Genomic DNA, 24,451 nt, shown 5'->3' on the forward strand with positions numbered 1-24,451 from the left:
GTAGGCATTTCTGAGGGCCATTCTGCTTACCCCTGTAGTCACATTTTTCACCATCACACAGTTAAAATAAAAAATAATGGGAGGTTCACTTAATAATGTCCTTGATGAGGCACTAAAAATTAGTAATTTTATTAACTCAACCTTTGAATACACCACACATTTTCTCAAAATTAATCAAATTGAGCTGTCATTTCAAGGAAAATATTAGACAGTATTTGTTGCCAATGATAAAATTAGAGCACTTAAAGCAAAAACAAAGATCTTGGAAAATTCATATACTTGCAGATGGACAGTCTTGCAATATTTTAAGATTTTCCTGAGGAGATTAATGGTAATATTAACAAATGGGATTTTTTGATATTGTATAATGAACTATATTAAGATTTGGAAGTCAAGCATACTTCAGTGAATCAATATTTTCATATGGCCAATGCATTATGTAACAAAAGTATGTGTTTGTAAAAGATTCATTCAAAATGCAAGATGGGGGGCAGGATTCAAGATGGTAGAACACTAAGACATGGAGATGAACTTCCTCCCCACAAATACATCAGAAATTCATCTACATGTGGAACAACTCCTACTGGACACCTACTGAACGCTGGCAGAAGACCTCAGACCTCCCAAAAGGCAAGAAACTCCCCACGTACCTGGGTAGGGCAAAAGAAAAAAGAAAAAACAGAGACAAAAGAATAGGGACGGGACCTGCACCAGTGGGAGGGAGCTGTGAAGGAGGAAAGGTTTCCACACACTAGGAAGCCCATTCATGGGTGGAGACTGCGGGTGGCGGAGGGGGGAAGCTTCGGAGCCACGGAGGAGAGCACAGCAACAGGGGTGCGGAGGGCAAAGCAGAGATTCCCACACAGAGGATCGGTGCCGACCAGCACTCACCAGCCTGAGAGGCTTGTCTGCTCACCTGCCAGGGCAGGCAGGGGCTGGTAGCTGAGGCACTGGCTTCAGTGGATCCCACGGAGAGGACTGGGGTTGGCTGCGTGAACACAGCCTGAAGGGGCTAGTGCTCCACAGCTAGCCAGGAGGGAGTCCGGGAAAAAGTGTGTAGCTGCCGAAGAGGCAAGAGACTTTTTTTTCCTTCTTTGTTCCCTGGTGTGCAAGGAGAGGGGATTAAGAGCGCCGCTTAAAGGAGCTCCAAAGATGGGCGCAAGCCGCGGCTATCAGTGCAGACCCCAGAGACGGGCATGAGATGCTAAGGCTGTTGCTGCCGCCACCAGGAGGCCTGTATGCAAGCACAGGTCACTATCCTCACCTCCCATCCCGGGAGCCTGTGCAGTCCACCACTGCCAGGGTCCTGTGATCCAGGGACAACTTCCCCGGGAGAACGCACGGCGCACCTCAGACTGTTGCAACGTCATGCCGGCCTCTGCCGCTGCAGGCTCGCCCCGCATTCCATACCTCTCCCTCCCCCCGGCCTGAGTGAGCCAGAGCCCCCTAATCAGCGGCTCCTTTAACCCCGTCCTGTCTGGGCGAAGAACAGACACCCAGAGACGACCTACACACAGAGATGGGGCCAAATCCAAAGCTGAACCTCGGGAGCTGTGTGAACAAAGAAGAGAAAGGAAAATCTCCCCCAGCAGCCTCAGGAGCAGTGGATTAAATCTCCACAATCAACGTGATGTACCCTGCACCTCTGGAATACCTGAATAAACAACATATCATCCCAAACTGAGGAGGTGGACTTCGGGGGCAACGATATATATATATTTTTCCCTTTTTCTCTTTTTCTGAGTGTGTATGTGTATGCTTCTTTTTATGATTTTGTCTGTATAGCTTTGCTTTTACCATTTGTCCTAGGATTCTGTCTGTACGTTGTTTTTTTTTTTTTTAGTATAGTTTTTAGCACTTGTTATCATTGGTGGATTTGTTTTTAGGTATGGCTGCTCTCTTCTTTATTTTTAAATTTTTTTTAATAATTATTTTTTATTTTAATAACTTTATTTTATTTTATCTTTTTCTTTCTTTCCTTCTTTTTTTCTCCCTTTTACTCTAAGCCATGTGGATGACAGCCTCTTGGTGCTCCAGTCAGGCGTCAGGGCTGTGCCTCTGAGGTGGGAGAGCCAAGTTCGGGACATTGGTCCACGAGAGACCTCCCAGCTCCATGTAATATCAAATGGCGAAAATCTCCCAGAGATCTAAATCTCAATGCCAAGACCCAGCTCCACTGAATGACCAGCAAGCTACAGTGCTGGATACCCTATGCCAAACAACTAGCAACACAGGAACACAACCCCACCCATTAGCAGAGAGGCTGCCTAAAATCATAATAAGGTCACAGACACCCCAAAACACACCACCAGACGTGGACCTGCCCACCAGAAAGACAAGCTGCAGCCTCATCCATCAGAACACAGGCACTAGTCCGGTCCACCAGGAAGCGTACACAACCCATGGAACCAACCTTAGCCACTGGGAGCAGACACCAAAAACAACGGGAACTACGAACCTGCAGCCTTCAAAAAGGAGACCCCAAACACAGTAAGTCAAGCAAAATAAGAAGACAGAGAAACACACAGCAGATGAAGGAGCAAGGTAAAAACCCACCAGACCTAACAAATGAAGAGGAAATAGGAAGTCTACCTGAAAAACAACTCAGAATAATGACAGTAATGATGATCCAAAATCTTGGAAAAAGAATGGAGAAAATACAAGAAACGTTTAACAAGGACCTAGAAGAACTAAAGAGCAAACAAACGATGATGAACAACACAATAAATGAAATTAAAAATTCTCTAGAAGGAATCAATGGCAGAATAACTTAGGAAGAAGAAAGGATAAGTGACCTGGAAGATAAAATAATGGAAATAATGGCCACAGAGCAGAATAAAGAAAAAAGAATGAAAAGAATTGAGGAAAGTCTCACAGACCTCTGGGACAACATTAAACACACCAACATTCGAATTATAGGGGTCCCAGAAGAAGAAGAGAGAAAGAAAGGGACTGAGAAAATATTTGAAGAGATTATAGTTGAAAACTTCCTTAATATGGGAAAGGAAATAGTTAATCAAGTCCAGGAAGCACAGAGAGTCCCATACAGGATAAATCCAAGGAGAAACATGCCAATACACATATTAATCAAACTATCAAAAATTAAATATGAAGAAAAAATATTAAAAGCAGCAAGGGAAAAACAACAAATAACACATAAGGGAATCCCCATAAGGTTAACAGCTGATCATTCAGCAGAAACTCTGCAAGTCAGAAGGGAGTGGCAGGACATATTTAAAGTGATGAAGGAGAAAAACCTACTACCAACATTACTCTACCCAGCAAGGATCTCATTCAGATTTGACGGAGAAATTAAAAGCTTTACAGACAAGCAAAAGCTAAGAGAATTCAGCACCACCAAACAGGCTTTACAACAAATGTTAAAGGAACTTCTCTAGGCAGGAAACACAAGAGAAGGAAAAGACCTACAATAATAAACCCAAAACAATTAAGAAAATGGTAAAAGGAACATACATATCAATAATTACCTTAAATGTAAATGGATTAAATGCTCCAAGCAAAAGACATAGACTGGCTGAATGGAAACAAAAACAAGACCCGTATATATGCCGTCTACAAGAGACCCACTTCAGACCCAGGGACACATACAGACTGAAAGTGAGGGGATGGAAAAAGATATTCCATGCAAATGGAAATCAAAAGTAAGCTGGAGTAGCAATTCTCATATCAGACAAAATATACTTTAAGACAAAGACTATTACAAGAGACAAAGAAGGACACTACATAATGATCAGGGATCAATCCAAGAAGAAGATGTAACAACTGTAAATATTTATGCACCCAACATCGGAGCACCTCAATACATAAGGCAAATGCTAACAGCCATAAAAGGGGGAAACGACAGTAACACAATCATAGTAGGGGACTTTAACACCCCACTTTCACCAATGGACAGATCATTCAAAATTAAAATAAATAAGGAAACACAAGCTTTGAATGATATATTAAACAAGATGGACTTAATTGATATTTATAGGACATTCCATCCAAAAACAACAGAATACACATTCTTCTCAAGTGCTCATGGAACATTCTCCAGGATAGATCATATCTTGGGTCACAAATCAAGCCGTGGTAAATTTAAGAAAATTGAAACTATATCAAATATCTTTTCTGACCACAATGCTATGAGACTACATATCAGTTACAGGAAAAATCTGTAAAAAATACAAACACATGGAGGCTAAACAATACGCTACTTAATAACCAAGAGATCACTGAAGAAATCAAAGAGGAAATCAAGAAATACCTAGAAACAAATGACAATGAAAACACGATGACCCAAAACCTATGGGATGCAGCAAAAGCAGTTCTAAGAGGGAAGTTTATAGTAATACAATCCTACCTTAAGAAACAAGCGACATCTCAAATAAACAACCTAACCCTACATCTAAAGCAATTAGAGAAAGAAGAACAAAAAAACCCCAAAGTTAGCAGAAGGAAAGAAATCATAAAGATCAGATCAGAAACAAATGAAAAAGAAATGAAGGAAATGATAGCAAAGCTCAGTAAAACTAAAAGCTGGTTCTTTGAGAAGATAAACAAAATTGATAAACCATTAGCCAGACTCATCAAGAAAAAAAGGGAGAAGACTCAAATCAATAGAATTACAAATGAAAAAGGAGAAGTAACAACTGACACTGCAGAAATACAAAGGATCATGAGAGATTACTACAAGCAACTCTATGCCAATAAAATGGACAACCTGGAAGAAATGGACAAATTCCTAGAAATGCACAACCTTCCGAGACTGAACCAGGAAGAAATAGAAGATATGAACAGACCAATCACAAGCACTGAAATTGAGACTGTGATTAAAAATCTTCCAACAAACAAAAGCCCAGGACCAGATGGCTTCACAGGTGAATTCTATCAAACATTTAGAGAAGAGCTAACACCTATCCTTCTCAAACTCTTCCAAAATATAGCAGAGGGGGGAACACTCCCAAACTCATTCTACGAGGCCACCATCACCCTGATACCAAAACCAGACAAAGATGTCACAAAGAAAGAAAACTACAGGCCAATATCACTGATGAACATAGATGTAAAAATCCTTGGGGCTTCCCTGGTGGCGCAGTGGTTCAGAGTCTGCCTGCCAATGCAGGGGACACGGGTTCGAGCCCCGGTCTGGTAAGATCCCACATGCCGCGGAGCAGCTGGGCCCGTGAGCCACGATTACTGAGCCTGCGCGTCTGGAGCCTGTGCTCTGCAACAAGCGAGGCCGCGATAGTGAGGGGCCTGCGCGCCGCGATGAAGAGTGGCCCCCGCTTGCCGCAACTAGAGAAAGCCCTCGCGCAGAAACGAAGACCCAACACTGCCAAAAGTAAATAAATAAATAAATTTAAACTGCTCTGCAACATACTAATTAAGTCTGGGACCCGATTCTCAGATTTAAAAAAAAAAAAAAAAAAATCCTTAACAAAACACTAGCAAACAGAATCCAACAGCACATTAAAAGGATCATACACCATGATGAAGTGGGGTTTATCCCAGGAATGCAAGGATTCAATATACGCAAATCAATCAATGTGATAAACCATATTAACAAATTGAAGGAGAAAAACCATATGATCATTGCAATAGATGCAGAAAAAGCTTTAGATAAATTTCAACACCCGTTTATGATAACCCTCCAGAAAGTAGGCATAGAGGGAATTTACCTCAACATAATAAAGGCCACATATGACAAACCCACAGCCAACATCGTTCTCAATGGTAAAAAACTGAAACCATTTCCTCTAAGATCAGGAACAAGACAAGGTTGTCCACTCTCACCACTATTATTCAACATAGTTTTGGAAGTTTTAGCCACAGCAATCAGAGAAGAAAAAGAAATAAAATGAATCCATATCGGAAAAGAAGAAGTAAAGCTGTCACTGTTTGCAGATGACATGATACTACACATAGAGAATCCTAAAGAAGCTACCAGAAAACTACTAGAGCTAATCAATCAATTTGGTAAAGTAGCAGGATACAAAATTAATGCACAGAAATCTCTTGCATTCCTATACACTAATGATGAAAAATCTGAAAGTGAAATTAAGAAAAGTCTCCCATTTACCACTGCAACAAAAAGAATAAAATACCTAGGAATAAACCTACCTAAGGAGACAAAAGACCTGTATGCAGAAAATTATAAGACACTGATGAAAGAAATTAAAGATGATACAAACAGATGGAGAGATATACCATGTTCTTGGATTGGAAGAATCAACACTGTGAAAATGACTATACTACCCAAAGCCATCTACAGATTCAATGCAATCCCTATCAAACTACCACTGGCATTTTTCACAGAACTAGAACAAAAAATCTCACAACTTGTATGGAAAAACAAAAGACCCCAAATAGTCAAAGCAGTCTTGAGGGAAAAAAAAGGAGCTGGAGGAATCAGACTCCCTGACTTCAGACTATACTACAAAGCCACAGTAATCAAGACAGTATGGTACTGGCACAAAAACAGAAATACAGACCAATGGAACAGTACAGAAAGCCCAGAAATAAACCCACACACATATGGTCACCTTATCTTTGATAAAGGAGGCAAGAATATACAATGGATAAAAGATCCTCTTCAATAAGTGATGCTGGGAAAACTGGACAGCTACATGTAAAACAATGAAATTAGGACACTCCCTAACACCATACACAAAAATAAACTCAAAATGGATTAAAGACCTAAATGTAAGGCCAGACACTATCAAACTCTTAGAGGAAAACATAGGCAGAACACTCTATGACATAAATCACAGCAAGATACTTTTTGACCCACCTCCTAGAGAAATGGAAATAAAAACAAAAATAAACAAATGGGACCTAATGAAACTTAAAAGCTTTTGCACAGCAAAGGAAACCATAAACAAGACAAAAAGACAACACTCAGAATGGGAGAAAATATTTGCAAATGAAGCAACTGACAAAGGATTAATCTCCAAAATTTACAAGCAGCTCATGCAGCTCAATATCAAAAAAAACAAAAACCCAATCCAAAAATGGGCAGAAGACCTAAATAGGCATTTCTCCAAAGAAGATATGCAGATTGCCAACAAACACATGAAAGAATGCTCAACATCCTTAATCATTAGAGAAATGCAAATCAAAACTACAATAAGATATCATCTCACACTGGTCAGAATGGCCATCATCAAAAAATCTACAAATAATAAATGCTGGAGAGGGTGTGGAGAAAAGGCAACCCTCTTGCACTGTTGGTGGGAATGTAAATTGATACAGCCACTATGGAGAACAGCATAGAGGTTCCTTAAAAAAGTAAAAATAGAACTACCATATGACCCAGCAATCCCACTACTGGGCATATACTCTGAGAAAACCATAATTCAAAAAGAGTCATGTACCACAATGTTCATTTCAGCTCTATTTACAATAGCCAGGACATGGAAGCAACCTAAGTGTCCATGGACAGATGAATGGATAAAGAAGATGTGGCACATATATACAATGGAATATTACTCAGCCATAAAAAGAAACGAAGTTGAGTTATTTGTAGTGAGGTGGATGGACCTGAAGTCTGTCATACAGAGTGATGTAAGTCAGAAAGATAAAAACAAATACCATACGCTAACACATATATATGGAATCTAAAAAAAAAAAAAAAAAAAAAGGATCTGAAGAACCTCGGGGCAGGACAGGAATAAAGATGCAGACATAGAGAATGGACTTGAGGACACGGGGAGGGGGAAGGGTAAGCTGGGACGAAGTGAGAGAGTGGCATGGACATATATACACTATCAAATATAAAATAGGTAGCTAGTGGGAAGCAGTCTCATAGCACAGGGAGATCAGCTCGGTGCTTTGTGACCACCTAGAGGGGTGGGATAGGGAGTGTGGGAGGGAGGGAGACGCAAGAGGGAAGAGATATGGAGATTGTATATGTATAACTGATTTACTTTGTTATAAAGCAGAAACTAACACACCATTGTAAAGCAATTATACTCCAATAAAGATGTTTAAAAAAAAAACCAAGAAAGTGAAAGATAGACCAAGGGACTTTAAAGGAAAAATACAAGAGTTCATTGATATGATTTCAGATTACACATGGCAGTTAAACTTAAGAAACTACCACTTGTTAAGTTTTGGTATAAGAGCAAAGAAAAATATTCACAGTTATCTCAGAAGGCCATTAAATACTCCTTTCTTTTTTTTTTATTTATTTATTTTTGGCTGTGTTGGGTCCTCATTGCTGTGCGCAGGCTTTCTCTAGTTGCGGTGAGTGGGGGCTACTCTTCGTTGTGGTCCATGGGCTTCTCATTGCGGTGGCTTCTCTTGTTGTGGAGCATGGGCTCTATGTGTGCGGGCTTCAGTAGTTGTGGCTTGTGGGCTCTAGAGCGCAGGCTCAGTAGTTGTGGCACACGGGCTTAGTTGCCCTGCAGCATGTGGGATCTTCCCAGACCAGGGCTCAAACCCGTGTCCCCTGCACTGGCAGGCAGATTCTTAACCACTGCACCACCAGGGAAGCCCTAAATACTCCTTTCTGTTCCAACTATATGTCTGTATTAGGTTAGATTTTGTTCACTTACTTCAACCAAAACAACAGATCACAAGAAATGAATGCGGAAGCAGATCTGAGAATTCAGTACTATTCTATTAAGCCAGATATTGAAGAGATTGCCACACTTCCACTACAATTTTTGTTTTGAAAAACAGTTATTTTTAATGCTATTTATGTTAACATGTAATGGCTTTATTATTGAATTAATTATTTCTTAAAATACTCAATATTAGTTTATAATATAATAAATATTAATAGATATAATTACATACATAGAAAGTCTTCGAGGTCATCAGTAATTTTTCTATTATTTATTTATTTATTTATTTGGCTGCACCGGGTCTTAGTTGTGGCACTCGGGATCTTTGTTGCGGCATGTGGGCTCTTTAGTTGCGGCGTGTGGGGTGTAGTTCCCTGACCACAAGGGAACTACCAGGGATCGAACCTGGTCCCCCTGCATTGGGAGTGCAGAGTCCTAACCACTGTACTACCAGGGAAGTCCCACCCAGGTCATCAGTAATTTTTAAGAGTGTAAATGACTACTGAAACTAAAAGTTTCTGAACTGCTGAGTCAGATAAATGAGAAAGCCACAGAAAGATCATGACCAGGTAAAGTTAATCAAAAGAATGAACACAGAGAGCCTCAATGATAAAAGGGTACATAAGGCAACAAAGAAACAGAGCCTAGAAGGAGTATTCTATTTACGAACAGCCCCACTCCCGAACCCTTTCCCAGTCAAATCTCTAAATAGCAGAGGACTGAACTCACCACAGAGAAGCTAAATTGCCCATAGGGCACTTTTGAGGGCAGATATTATAGAGGTGGAAAAATTTTCCCTTCTTCCCTTTAGATTCTTTGGCTGGTCTAATAATTAAATTGAAGACAGAGTAACAACAGAAAAACAAATTTAATTTTGTACGTTGTACAGGAACTCTATAAAAATGAGACCAAAGGGCAAGTTGGGCAGTTGAAGTTTATATGCCATCCTGAGCTAAGGAATGGGATAGGGGCCTGGAGCTTCAAAGGGGAGGAGGGTAATTCATAGGATGATAAGGAGAGCATTTGCCTTGCCATACAGGTAAGTCATTTAGATAAAAGTGATCTCTGGTAGTAGCTCCCTTCCTGGAATAGGCCCCTTATGTAAATACTTTTAGGTAGTTAAGGGAGGTAAAAGTTTTTCTTGAGTTTGTTCAGTCTTGATTACCTTCAGCTCAAAACAATCCACATGCTACAATGGCAGATTTTGGGTCAGCCTATTCTGCTCCCCTTCAGTATGAATATTTGCTAGAAAAGTAAAGAATGATATATATTTTTTTAAATCATAAAGGAATAAATTATCACATGATTATACACAAAACTTACATTTTGAAAATGAAAATATTTGGTGAGCTAAACTCTAAAAAGCAAGGAAAATGGATAAACAATGTCATGACAATGAAGTACAGAAAAATATTCACTGGTGTTAGTAAAAATTAAGATTTTACCAGTATAATGCCCCTCAGAAAGAACTCCCATCACTCCTCAGTTTAAATTAGGTAAACTCCGGATTTAAACTGTTAAATTAGCTGTTTCTCATAGGGAAAATAAACAGTAAATTCCGGTGATGTGGTACGGCTGCTGACGGCTAAAAAATAACTGCAGCTATACACCCTTCCTGACACTCAATGGCCACAGTCAGGGAAAAGCTCTTCTCAATAAATCTTAGCAAAGAAATAATGAAAGTGACAGAAAAGGACTATCCTATTAACCCACTGGAAAACAGAGTAATTATGTGCCCTAAGTACTGTAAACAAGAAGCCTTTTCCTGGAAGCATGATACAAAGAACCCTAAATTTCGATTCTTAAGACCTAGCTTCTGGTTCAAGTCACATGTTTCCTGAGTTATCTGGGCAAATTGAATCACCTCTTTAGTCCTCATTTCCTACTGTAAGATAAGGAAGTTAGTCTAAATCCCTTGCTTTAAAATTTAAATCCTTTGATTCACAGTAATAAACACATTTAATACCCAAATCCTAAAGCCAAACATAACTGAAACAAAAGTGTGGACTAGTATTCACCAATTGATGGGTCATGACCTGCCATTTGCAGAGTATTGAACTGATTGATGGCTACAATTCCTCATTAAAAACAACAAAAGAGGGAGGGGGTAGATGGGTAGAGACAGACAAAAATATAATACCTTGATCTGTTTGACCATAGAGATATCTTTGGTAATATAGGGGAGTAAAAATTTTCCTTTACCTTTCTGGGTTCTTTTGGCAGATCTATTAATTAAATTAACATAAAGCAGATTAGCAGAAGGAACAAATTTAACTACATACATATGGGAGCTCCATAAGACTGAGACCCAAGGGCGAGGTGGGCAGTTGAGGTTTATATGCCATCCTGAGCCAAGGAATGGGATAAGGGCCTGGAACTTCAAAGGAGAGGAGGGTAATTCATAGGACACTAAGAAGAGCAGAAGTTTGGTACTTAGTCATTTGCCCTGCCATACATATAAGTCATTCAGGTAAAAGTTCTCTCTGGTAATAGCTCCCTTCCTGGTACAGGCCCGGTATTTAAATTTTTAGGTAGTTAAGGGAGAGGTAAAAGTTTCTCTTGAGTCTGCTGGATCTTGATTGCCTTTGGCTCAAAACACTCCACATGCCAAAGTGGCATATTTTGGGGTCATATATTTTGCTTCCCTTTAGTAAGAAAGGAAATGAACATTCAAGTTTAGGTTAATATTCACACTATGGATATTAACATTACTCACTGTTTAAGATTGTTACATTTATTGGCTATCTGAAATTAGAAATTTAGACAGTTTGTGTTTAATCACCTAATGTCAAAAAATCAGTTGCTTAGGTGATGTTTACATTTTTCAACTGTAATTTGGAACAGATCTTTTGATTCCTCAACTGTTCTCTGGCTAACAAAGCTGTATTGTAAAATATAAGAAGTTGTTAGTCTAAGAACATGTGCCTCAAATGTTAATGTCAGTGTTTGGCAGCAGGGACTGTACTTTTCTTAGGGGAGGTGGGGATAGGCAGGAAAATTCAAGTGTTGAAATTTAAACACACTTGTAAATTACAGCATGTGACAACTGTTAATTATTTTTGCAAATAACCAACATATACTGGGTACTGTGGTGATACGGGATTCCTCTAACAGCTGACTTTGGCTCTCGGATTCCCCATGACCCAGTTGAAGCTTTCTTCGAGAGGTTTGAGATTCTTCTCACCCTCCTCTTCTTCCTTCCCTCCCACTCTCCTGCACAGGTTGTCAGACCTCCACCGAGGCCTGAAGGTACTTCCCTCCTACTCTAGCTCCCTCTCCTTTATCCTTCACAGGGAGTATCACCAATAAATCTCTTGCACATCTATTCCCTTCTTTGCATGTGCTTCTCTGGGAATTTGAGCAAACAAAGTACATGTCTAGTCACCATATTAGACTCTAGGCATCATTATTTCATTTAGTCTTCACAAAAGCCCTGTGAAGACATGATTACTGTTCCCATTTTATAAATAAGGAAACAGAGTAGAAAAGTAATTTTCTCAGCATGACGCAACTACTGACAGAGCTGGGATTTGAACTCAAGTCTGTTTAATTTCATGGTTGGAGCTGCAGACCTTATTTTTAAACAATTAAATTTTATTAAATAACAACAAAAACTAGAGAGATCCCTAATAAAATTTTTCTGATGCCTCTGTGTGCCTGATTTCAGACATTATAACATTTAATTCTAATAAATCCATGAAGTTAATATTATCATTTTACAGATGAAATTGGGGCTCAAAGAATTTAAGTAACTTCCTCAAGATCATATTATATAAGTTCCTGAGTTTGAGCTCACTCAGGTCGTCTCTGAATTCAGCTGTTTAACATTATATTGATTTGCCTAATTAATCAAATGACAATTGTGTCCCTTTTTACTTTTTAGTTTTAGATAATTTGTCCTAAGAACTTTATTCAGCAAAGAATCCCCCAAGTGATTTAAACATTATGTTTAAATAATATGTTCATTCTCTCTCTCTTTATGGGTGTGTGTGTGTGTGTGTGTGTGTGTGTGTGTGTGTGTGTGTGTATGATACGTTATAGATAAAATACTAGCAATTTAGGGTATTTCTTGAGCTGCCGCCTATTTGTATTTTAACCAAAATTTACAGGGAAATAGCTGGAGCACTGTTTCAAAAACCTGCCTCCAATAACAAATCAGCAGTTGAGGCTGGAAGGCAGTATTCTCTGCCCACTTTCTGAGACTTTTCAATATAATTTAAGGTAATTATGCTGATTTTTGCTTTTGCTTCCTGACTCAACTGCAGCCTTTGAGTTCACATTTCAAAAACTTCCCTTCACCAGAGTCACCTGATGAGGTGAGTCAGCAGTCTGCAGACTCATCACTTCTAATGACCAAACCCTGGTGTTTTACCAGCCTTTATAATGACGCAGCCTAGCAGTAGTGGGCAGAGCTGGATGTTGAGCAGCCGGGCAGCAACTCAGCAGCATTCAAGCCCTGGAAGGGAGATGGTTGGTTTGCTTGTTTGCTTTGTTTTTCTGTAGAGAAGGCATTGTGGGAGGACATGGAGCAGAAGGGAGTGATCTCAGGGGACCCAGGCACAGGCAGGTCAGGAAATCTAGGCAGATCCAGATATGACCACACCCTGGGTGGGACTGGGGTAAAGGGGTGGTCCTGGCGCCACTCCTGGGAGAGGAAAGCCACGGGTCCCCTAGCCCCAGTCTACCCTGTGACTTCAGATGGGGAAACTGAGGCTCAAAGATGGGTAGGTGGTTGCCCAGCGTCACAGACATCAGGAAGGGGTAGGAGCCAGGGAAGATACAGGAAGGAGGGGTGGGAAGACCTCATAGCCCTAGACAGCACCCGCACCCTACTCCCAGAAGCCTGCTGCCATCACAGCTGGGCGCCAGTGCCCAGTAGCCACCCCTTTGGAGCAGTGCGCTTGTAGACAGGACCGTGTGCCTGTGGACCCGTCCCCATGTGAGTCCTCTTAAGGTGGAGGCCCAGAAACTGGGCCACGTGACCCCTCAGAGCCCCCTCCTACCTCTGGACCAGCCTGAGGGGCGAGTCGCAGCTCACTGTTCACTAGGATGGAGAGGGGTACTCCCAAGCCAGGAGGGGACTGCCCTGGGGTTGGGGTTCAGTGAGTAGGTGCTTGGCTGGGTCTGGAGTGGGATTAGGTGCAATTTTTCATTTTTCTTCTTTTTGTAATAAATGGGTATTATTTCTGTAATAAATGGGTATTATTTCCATAACAAAGTAATCAAATGCCTACCCCATCCTCCACCGGATCCTGGTTATACAGAAAAATCATGGCTTGTTGTGGAAGGCCTAACATCTTTAAGATGACCAGTTACCCATAGCTTGCCCTGAACTCAGCGTTTTTACCTTTTATCATTAGCCTTCACCCATCCCACATATCTAATATGTATTCACTAATCTTTTCCGATACCTTTGCATCCTCCAATGGAACATTCTTCCCTCTTCCCCCCCTACCAAAATCCTCACCATCCTTTAAGGCCCAAACTTAGCATTACCTTCTTTATAAAATCTTGCCTCATCTGTCCTACTGGAAGCAAAATTTCTTTTCTCTGTGTTCCCATCGTTTTGTTGTTCAATGATTCTACGTCAATTGTCGGTCATACAATAACAATTTGTGTATATAACTTGATCTTTCTTAGTACATTGTAAGTGACGATTCTTTATCTTTGGCTAACCTATAAAATATTTTTACATTCACCAATCTTCTTTTATCCTCAAAAGATGGGTGGTGGCGGGGGGTGGGGGGGGCGGGGGAAGAGTCAATATTTATTTAATGCCAACTATGTGTCAGTCAGGATGTTTGAAGCTATCTCACTTAACCCTCACAGCACTCTTCTGTATCCATTTTACATATGAAAACATAAGCTCACAAAGAATCAGAGATTTACCAGGGTCAAAAACTGGCAAAAACATGGCTAAGATTTTTTAACTCTGGTCTTATTCTTTGCATTACAAAAACATAATTGTACATCTACCAATGTGGAAGACACCAATAAATACATGCAAAGCTCCACTCATAAAGATTTTCTAGCACATTAGAACTGCTTCATTCAGATAATACTTGGGACCCAACTAAAGTCAGGATTTTTGAGCCAGAAGGGACTTTATAGATCATTTAATCCAACCCTTATGTTACAGATAAGAAATATGATCCTCAGAGAAATAAATTTCCCTGTGTATATACCCAGTCATTAGAGGAGCGAGGATTAAAATCCAGTTGGAGGCAGTATAGCAAAGTGGTTAACACTATGGCCTTTGGAGTCAGCATTGGTTCAAATCACAGCTCTGGTACTTAGTGACTGCGTGTAGCCTCGGAAACTTTACAAAGCTTATCTTTTGTCTTCTCATCCCTAAAAGAAGGATGATAATACTTACCCCATAGTGCTGTGAGGATTAAACGTAACACTGCACAGCAGAGAGTAAGCAATAACAAATATTAGGTATTCTCTTATCTCCTGTCTCACTGCCTGCTCTTCTTTGCAGGATACCACATTGCCTTTTATGGATGAGTTGTGGAGTGGACAATACATTTCAGGGTCAAAGTGAGTAAAGATAAAGTGTGCATTTATGTGGTAAGTCCCTTTTTTAAAAAAAAACACATGTACAAATACTTCTCTGTGGATAAATAACACTTTTAAAAGGAATTGTTCATTCAATAAATATCTATTGAGCCCCTACCACATGCCAGGCACAGTGCTAGATGCTGAGTATGAGATCAACAAAACAGATATAATCTCAACCTTCATAAGCACTGAAGTTTGATTGAAAACAAAAATATCACTGAGATCTACCTGTGGGACATGTAAACCAAATATCTTTCACAGAAGTCAATACGATGTAATGGGTATTAGTATTTGAAATGAGCTGTACATATATACTTGTGCCTTTTTGTAAAACAAGATATTCTTTAGAATTAAGTTCTATGCCATTTCTAGTATCATTTCAACTAGATTTTAGTAAATTCCTTGATAATTAAGCTATTTCTATTTCTTTACATAAAATAGAATATTGCAAGGGGTAGGTTTAGTTAAGCATACTCTCCTGAAATATGTTAATCACCATCAGTCTGAGGGTTACAAGAGTGGAATAGAACAGTTTTGCTAACAGCCAGTGCATAGTAATTCCTTACAGGGCAACACAAAGTTCAATTTTATGAATCTGTGCTCATTCACTCATTTTCTCTCTTTCTACATACACACAAATAGAAGCTGCCTAAAGAGATAGCTGATACTCTGGTTTTGGAGTCACTAATATACTGATGGTCTCTAGATTGCTTGTATTTGTTTGAGTTAGGATGATAAAACTGGCTAAGGATCAATACAGAAAAGAATTTGGATTATTCATACGTCAAAATTACCTTATGGTGATTCCTTAAATCCCTAACACATTCCTTAATCCTTAACACATTAAGGAATTAATTCCTTAACAAATTCCTTAAATCTCTTTATACTCAAGTTTTGCTATCCATTTGACTTTGGAATGTGATATACTATCCAATTTTACCTGAGTGAAAAGAATGATTTTGTTATTTATGAAAGGAAGTACAGAGCACAGTAAAAAGAGCCCAAGTTTGGAGTCAGGTAGACTGGGTTCAAATCTCAATTACCATTTAATTGTGTAATGTGTAAGAACATCTCTGAGTCTCGGTATAAAATGTTTGCAGAATAGGGATAATACGATTTTTCTTGTAGAACTATAGTAAGTTTAAATAAGATAATAAATAGCTGGCAGACAGTAGCTATTTGTGGTTAGTATTAGTGGGTTGGCTATATTAATTTAAAAAGAGATCGCAAGTCAAGAGCATTGATTTAAAAACAAAACAAAACACTGCTTATCTAAAAACTAGTTGCTGTATAGAAACAACCTCCCTTAAATTATCAATATTTATAATCCTTGCAACTGGGGAAATAAGGAAAAACTACAAGATTTAATAAGAATGTCAAAATTGGGACCAAATGAGATTATAAAAGTTTGAATTGTTAGTCAACAAGGAGATTAGTGTGTTTGTTACTCTCAAAAAGTAACAAGGCATTTGCTTGATGCATTAAGGTCCTTGAATTGAATACTGCATTTTTCTTTATGGTAGAGTTATCCCTAGAACTCTTTGTGGAACTGGCTGTTTTGAAGGAAAAAAAAAAAAAAATCAAGCAGCTGCCTCTTATGGAACAGGTGATTATTTAAATATAAGGTGGTGGGTGAAAACTTACCTGAAAAACTGCATTACTCAAGAAAGAGAATTCACCAAAAAGAGGTTCTCTACATCACATTTTTAAAATCTTCAACGGAATGAGCACCTTCCCTCACATTACCTCTTCATCGTAAGCAATTTCTCTTTAAAGCTATTCTAACTCAGACCTCCATCTAAAATTCACCTGAATCTTTCATTATCGAGGAAGCCTGGAACAGTGCAGAGGCACTCCTTTCTGAAAGCACATCTGTTCCTGACCACTCCTTTCCAAAAGGTAAAATGTGTATCTAAAACCCATGCGTGAAATTTTAAGCTTTCTCTCCTATCTCATTAGCTCATAGCAGCCAGGAAAACAAAGACCATTCTCACCCAATTCAAACGGCGGCGGTATCGTTGAGTTCTAAATCAGGAACGACCCCCTCATCCCACTTCCAAAATATAAAAGGTGTGCACTCCAGCCGACTGCCTGTCTCCCAGGCATTGCACCCCAGGATAACGGAAACAGTGCTCAGGAAAAGGATGGTAAGGCAGCTCTCGAAAATCGAGGGTGACCAAACCCTGCCAAAGGGAGAGTGTGGACACTCCTTGATCATTGGTAGAGAGACTGTACTAAACCGAGTCGCGGTAGAGGTGTCTTCGGCCTTGCGCAGGGGCACTTGGGGACCCGGGGTAGAGTTCCAAGTTGGAGATAGATACTGCGAGTGGAGAAGACCGTAAGTCGGAATCTCAAGGCCTTGTCCAGCAGCACACAGGGTCAAGAGCCACGGGGCTGGATGGGGACTCCTGGTTCAACCCTTTCCCGCTAATTTCTCGGTCCGGATAAGATACTGCACCGAGCCTCGGGCGGACGGAAATACCAGGCCCAGGAGGCAACCCAGAAAAATCACTCACCAGTCTCCCACCTTCGGCGCAGAAGTAGCAGGAGCCTAGCCCGCCAGCCAGAAGGAAGCCCTGAACCCGCTCAGACGACCCTGACGACGGCTGGAAAGCGTCACTGACAACCACCCGGAAATGGCACAATAACTTCCGGGGCCGCGGAGCGCGCGGCGGGAAATTATTTCCCAGAGCCCGGATTAGTGAAGCAGCAAGTGCTGCGGCAGTCTTCCTGCCTGTCACCGCCGCCGCACGAAGGAAGCAGCCCAGAAACTCCGACCGGGAAGGTAAAGGGCTTCAGCTCGGAAGAGACAGTGTACCCTGACTGTGTCCTCCGTGCCCCCGAAATTTCTGCAGCTCCCGGCTATGAGGCTGGGAAGGGGCCGGGTTGAGCGGTGGCGGTGCTTGCCTCTGACGCTTTTCGCAGCCGCCGTTGGTTCGCGCTCGCCCGACTCGCCGCGCTCGGCGCCCGCGTCGATGGGCTGCAGCCGCAGACCACGCCGCGCTCCGCCCGCGCCGCGGCGGGGACGGCCCCGAGCGCCTTTGCAGTGCAGGGCTGAGCCGCTTCCCTCGCCTCCTGTTTGCGCAGCTCCGCAGTTCCGCAGCTCGGTCTCCTGCCAGGAAGGCGCTAGGCCACTCGGCGTCTCTTGTTTCCATAGAACCGACTGGGACGCCTCTCCCTGAGTCCCAGATTCTTGGCTGCTTTCCATAACTTAGCGTCAGTGCAGGTGGTGGGGATCCCCCAGGCCCACCTTCCTGTGAAGAGAAAAATGCTATCATTCTTTTCTCCCTAGTAGAATTTTAAACATATCCGAATGGTAATGAACATCTCTGCAGCTACTGTAGGCCTTGAAACACGCACACACACACGTTTCCCTAAAGGGAGCGGGAGTGGGGAGGGGTGCTCTATTCCTGGGGATTATGATATCAGCCGTTGGGAGGCAGGGAACAAGGCAAAGTGGTTATCCTGAGATTTCTTCCACTCCTAAAGCCTCTCATTAAATATTGACAAAAACGTGATCTTCTTTGAGTACTCCATATCAGGATTTGACCCAGAACTTGGACGGAGCTTGATTTTGGAAGTGTCAAGCTATTTTTGACTGATGAATATCCTGTACCAAAAAAAAAATTTCCGTTGAGGCATTAGGAATGAACATTTAAACCGAATTTCCAGTGTACGTGTGACAGACTCTGCGCCTTGTAAACTTTTGAGTTTGTGTTATTACCTTATGCCTCATTTCCTAAAAGTACCTATTGATGTGCAAGATGTTCCCATTTTAGGCAAGTTTGACTAACCAGTATTGGTGTTCAGGTGGATTTTTATAAGGGAGTTAATTTGATTATGTCTAAGTTAACTCAGAGTGTTAAGTTAAATGGACTAGGATGTTTAAATACTTGAATGTATAAATTTTTATTGTGAAGAGAATTAGGCTTCAGTAATGCAGATGTGCTCCTATTAGATCTGTTTTCTAAATACAGATGTTCTTTTGCCTTATTGACTTATGTTCGATTATATGATTTAATATTTTCTTGCTTCCTTAAAGCAGAAAGCATAAATCATGTTAAACAGTCTTTGAAAAAGTGGTCAAAGGTGGGTTTTTTCATAAAATTTAAAATGCTTAAGATTTCATAATAGGAATCCACAATTTACACTAATGTCCAAAAACATTGTTTTTAAGAAAACCAATAGTATAACTTTATTATCTAGACAGTATTTCCCTCTAAGAATCTTTTCACTGTTTAAGCAAAACATTTAAAAAATAAAATCAGTAGTTCCATATAGGCTCTGAAAAAACAAAGTGAAGCACCCTCTTTCTCAAAAATAATAACTAAAATAGTACATAGTACATTGTATTTCACCTATTTCCTATTAGCATATTTAAGGAGAGTCAATTAAAAGTAATATTCTATTTCTTGCTTTCTAAAGACATCTTACTGCTTAAAAGTAAAATATCCCTGAAACATTTAAATTCACATAGTTCTTACTTTCTTGATATCAGAATTACTTTGAAATAAAAAACTGTTTTGTTATTATTGATGGAGAAGAGGAAAAACCCATATGAATTAGTCTGAGTCATTAATACCAAATCCACTTTGAGAGGAAAATAATAAACTTTTTCATAAGAAAAAACGGCCCTCTTTAGATTGTTCCTAGAAATGCTTTGAAATTTTAGACATTGATATTTTTCTGAAATTAATTTGTAATTATGCTTAAATATTTTCAGTGATATTGCTATCTAAATGTCACTCCACCCTCACAGTAGATTCCTTTTCATGTGATGTATGTTTCTCTTTCATTATTTGAAAGTAGATTGCTTTGTAAAATTAAAATTTGGTTAAAAATATTCAACTAAATTCTGAAATTAAAGTCAAAGTGTATTGTAGAAAGGACATACAGTTTTTGCAGAAACAGACTTAGATTTTGAATCTTGGTTTCACCATTTACTAACTTTGTACCCTTGAGCTAGTTTCTTAATCTCTCAGATTCCCCATTGTTCTCATCTGTATAAGAACGGCAAATAGCACTTACGTTTTCAAGAAGGAAATGAGCATATATGAAGTATATAGGCCACAAAATCCTGCTTGGTCAATCTTAGACCTTATGCTGCTACTAAGTAGTACAAAGTTCCTAGGATACTAAAGCAGGTTAGACTTTCATCCCCCATGGCTAACCAACATGTTCTGTCCTTCCTTTTTTTTAATCCCTGAACATCTCTCTCATTCATCTTGCTTCTCTTAAGGCCCCTTTATCCCTAAAACTAGCATCTCCAGTGCAGCCTGTGCCTTGTACAGTACCAGATAGATTGGACCTCTCCCTAAGTCCTCTTAGCCTTTCATTTCTTGCCCACCACACTCATTTTGGTGCTACTTCTCCACTTCCTCCCTCTACTGCTAAGTCAGTCATCAAAGAGACTAATTATGACTGCTGCTTTCCCAAATAATGCCATCGAAGTAAGAAATCCCTGAAGTCTCACCATTGGTGACATTAGTCAAATAATTTATATATATATACGCACAAAAACACATGCATACACGTCTGATCTTTGAAGGATGGGACAGGAAACAGATACTATGTCTTTAAAAAAAAAAAAATTTCCAAAGCCCAGCTGAATTATATTAAGCCAAAGGCCTAATTTGGCTCCTAGGCCAAGAGGGTGCAGAATTCCTAAACTCCACTTGATGTTATAGCATTCAGAGCCAAACAGGATTTTACTCACGGGGTATGAGTAGGGTGATTTGTGTGTTCCTTTTGTAATATTGGTTAAACAGAGAGCCAACACTTTAACTGACTTTTATCAGTTTTAGCATTATTTACTTCCCAGTTAAATGCTTTAGATAAGAGAAATCATGAAAATCTTTTAAACTCTTAAATTCAAAGCAGCAATATTGATTGAATTTAAGGATTGGTATGTCCTTTCCAGAAGCGGGAAGTTTTAATGATTTTCCTTAGTAGGTTTAAAATCAAAGTAGAAGTAGGTTTAAAATCAGAATAGTTCACTAGAATAACAAACATTAAGAAACCACTAGTTTTCAACCTGTTGCCTTAAAACCATGAGATACTCGGTAGTGTGGAAAAAGACCATGATGTGATTTTACATAAAAATTAAGATACAGAACTATATAATCTAAATTTTGTTTTTTAATATTTTTTCACACACAAACATAAAACCTTCAAGACAGACCCCTCCCCCATTCCCAAATGTTGACAATGGTATTACAGAGTAAAGGAATTAGCGATTTTAATCTTTCTATATACTTTGTAGTATTTTTCAAATTTTCTATCGTGTTAATTAAAATTAAAGCACAAATTGGTAACAGTTATTTTGGGGGAAATTTTTAGTTCTTAAATGCAAATATATAAATAAAACTTTTTTTAATAAATCCCTTATTTATCTTAGTTAGCAGCATACAATTTATAAGATGCATTATATTCTCAAAGTTCTATAATAACCTGTGTCTGGTCATAAAAGAAATTATAATGCAAAGTAGGAAAGGTTTATCCTTATTTTTCTGTCCCGGACCTCTATAAGCATCTCGCACCTCTTTTTTGCAGCACCTTTTCCCTTTCAGCCAACTGTTACACCCTGCTCTTTCATCCTCTTTTCCATACCAGACCTTTCTATTCATATCTCTATTACTGCCTCTATTTCTCTGAGTTCTCTTAACATATTTTAGCTATGTGTTGTATTCCTGAAAGGTGTTCTGGCTACGTATCATATTGTAAAGAATTCATAGACCTAAAAGCTAGTATATAATAAAATGTTCTTAATTATGATGATGACTGCTATAGGTTTATTTGCATTTCTAACTGGCACCAACTGCAGAGGAATCTCAGGCATCAGGGATAGGCCCATGTGGGAGATATTTTGGGAAAGTCCACACCACAGAGACAGTTGCTTGTTCTACATAAATGCCAGCTCTGTTCACAATCATTATCTTCTTAGTTGTGTGTATTTTATGATTCAAGGTAAGTAGATTGTTTTTTAATTTACTACAAAATTTTAAATTACTATGAGAGCATTTCCTTGTAACTAAGAATCTTGTGTATTTTTTAACTTTTTGACAGTAAAGATAATATATCTGTTAAAAATAAATCCTTTTTTTTTGTTTGTTTTCTTTTCCAATTGTGTTAGGATAGTATCTTCTGTGTGAATACTTCAAGGATCACCCCCTGTATTTTCTAGAAAAATATCTAATTTCTAGAAATACTACTCATACAATTATATTACAGTTTATTTACTTTATTTCTTGAGCTGCAAGACTTCTAGCAGTTAGCTTTTCATCTTCCGTATCCCAGAACCTATTACCAGCCCAAAACTTGACTTTGAGTTGTCTGAGTCATGGACAGGTATTGCACCAATTTTGTATAGTACTTTCTTTCGGTTCACTGGCATATCAGGCTATTGTTTCCTGTTTTCTTACTCCTGCAGGGTCATAGGAAGAGCCATTAAACCACTAATTTTATAAGTATAAATAAATCTATCCTTATATCTATATATGTCTATGTCTATTCTGGTATATAGACATAGAACTATTTTCCCATGTAACTGTATGAATTAGATCTGTGGTTATTAGTTTGTCATATGATGTGGTATTAAAAAGCATTGATAAATGTATTGTAAATTATGTTACTTCAAGTAGATCATTTTATTATAGGACTCTATTAGATTAGGTTAATGGAATTTGTTCTTTAAAAAAACTGTCCTAGTTATTGTGTGCCATCACTGGGATTCACGATTCTGTGGAAGTTTAGCTAATAGCCCAGTTTTTCTGATAAACTTGTTAATGTTCTATATTCTCATTTGTTTTTTAACACTCATATTTTCATGCTGTTTGAATCAGGAAGACCAGCTTTTACACCTGTGTTTCTTACCGGCCTTTCCTCTTTGCTTGTTTAATATCAGTTTCATTTTAATTGTTTTCCAAAGGAAAGAAGTTGCTTTTAAAAAGGCTTTCCTGATTTCTACCATTAAGCACCATTGGTCCTGTTTTCATTTTACTGAGGACTCTTGCTTTGACAAAAAATGCTGTTAAATATGAAAAGTGGCTGTAATTACTCCATCATAAAGACAGTATGATTTAAGATGAAAACTTTGCATTATACACGACTCAAATAAGTCCAAGTCATTTAGTAATTTATACATCAAACCAAAATATGTTAAAATGGTACCTTGTTAATAATAAACATTCAGATTGTGAAATAGCTGTTACTAACTTGATCTAAATGAGGAACATGGTATGATAGATTTTTTTTTCCTTATAGTTCTGTATAACACATTTAGTTCTCAGGAAGCAGAAAAATAAAATTGAAGACAATTTTTAAATAAGACTTTTTGGGTGGTAGCATTACAGTGATTTTTTTCGTTGCTTTCTGTATATTCCTATTACTTAACAGTAGTTTCTGTATGTCGGCATTTTAAAATAGCCAGATGGGCAAGATTTTAGGTTTTTAAGGCTACTCAAACTTCCCTTCTTTGGCAGCATTTCTTGAAATACCTACTAAATTGTTTTTCAAACTCCTAAATACATAAATAAAATACAAGTATAACAGTAGGCAAAATATATACAGTTAAAGCACTTGTATTCCTCTGCTAAAAATCGCTTTCAAGAACTATAAAAACAATTAGATTGCCTTTTCCATTAGAATATCAAGGTGGTATTCACAGATATGTTGAATTTCACTAGTGTGTCTAGTCTAGTGTTTCTGAAAGGACCTGTTACTTTCTAAAGGAAATTTGCTTAAAGTCTTTGTCATTCCCTAGAATTAGTGATAGCAGTGTTTCTCCCTAGTTTTGGTTATATGCCTTATAATTCCCATGTGGCTTTATAGTATGTGTGTTAATATGTGTTCTGCATCAGACTAAATCATTATTTCTAGTAACAGAGGACATTTTTGTAAATTTTTTATATATTACTAGTTTATATTGATGGATATTATCACTCAAGAGCTATGTTATTTAGCCCGTGTAAGTGGTTTAAAAATTTGGATGATTAATACAGTAGAGTTCCTTATGCAAGAAGCTACTTACATTTTAATTACTGATGATAGTATTACATGTTTGATTATTTCATAAGACACCAAGCCCTACTATGTACACCTTATAATTTTGTACTGGCCAAACTTACAGAAATTGTTTCATCAAAGAGCCTTATCTTTTTTTTTTTTTTAATTTTATTTTTGCTGTGTCGGGTCTTCGTTGCTGCGCGCAGGCTTTCTCTAGTTGCGGCGAGCAGGGTCTACTCTTCATCGCGGTGCGCGGGCTTCTCATTGAGGTGGCTTCTCTTGTTGCGGAGCACGGGCTCTAAGTGTGCAGA

The 24,451-nt window shown here is 39.0% G+C and overlaps 2 protein-coding genes across 6 annotated transcripts in view; one reads left to right on the forward strand and one right to left on the reverse strand.

Moving 5' to 3' along the window:
* KIAA0825 (KIAA0825 ortholog) overlaps nt 1-17,780 on the reverse strand; it is a 414,587-nt gene extending 396,807 nt beyond the window's left edge. For 3 of the 5 annotated variants that reach the window (XM_057539769.1, XM_057539766.1, XM_057539768.1), the window contains exon 1: nt 17,654-17,753. The gene's annotated coding sequence lies outside the window, so the exon portion shown is untranslated. Of the gene's footprint in view, nt 1-17,653 lie in introns of all 5 variants that reach the window. The other 2 variants (XM_007197441.2, XM_057539767.1) reach the window with 2 other exon arrangements.
* A 21-nt stretch (nt 17,781-17,801) lies between these two features.
* The window catches only part of SLF1 (SMC5-SMC6 complex localization factor 1), a 60,164-nt gene continuing 53,514 nt past the window's right edge, over nt 17,802-24,451 (forward strand). The window contains exon 1 of the mRNA XM_007197439.2: nt 17,802-17,922. The gene's annotated coding sequence lies outside the window, so the exon portion shown is untranslated. The remainder of the gene's footprint in view (nt 17,923-24,451) is intronic.

This window comes from Balaenoptera acutorostrata, chromosome 2 (assembly GCF_949987535.1).
Source record: "Balaenoptera acutorostrata chromosome 2, mBalAcu1.1, whole genome shotgun sequence".
In the NCBI taxonomy this organism is placed as follows: Eukaryota; Metazoa; Chordata; class Mammalia; order Artiodactyla; family Balaenopteridae; genus Balaenoptera; species Balaenoptera acutorostrata.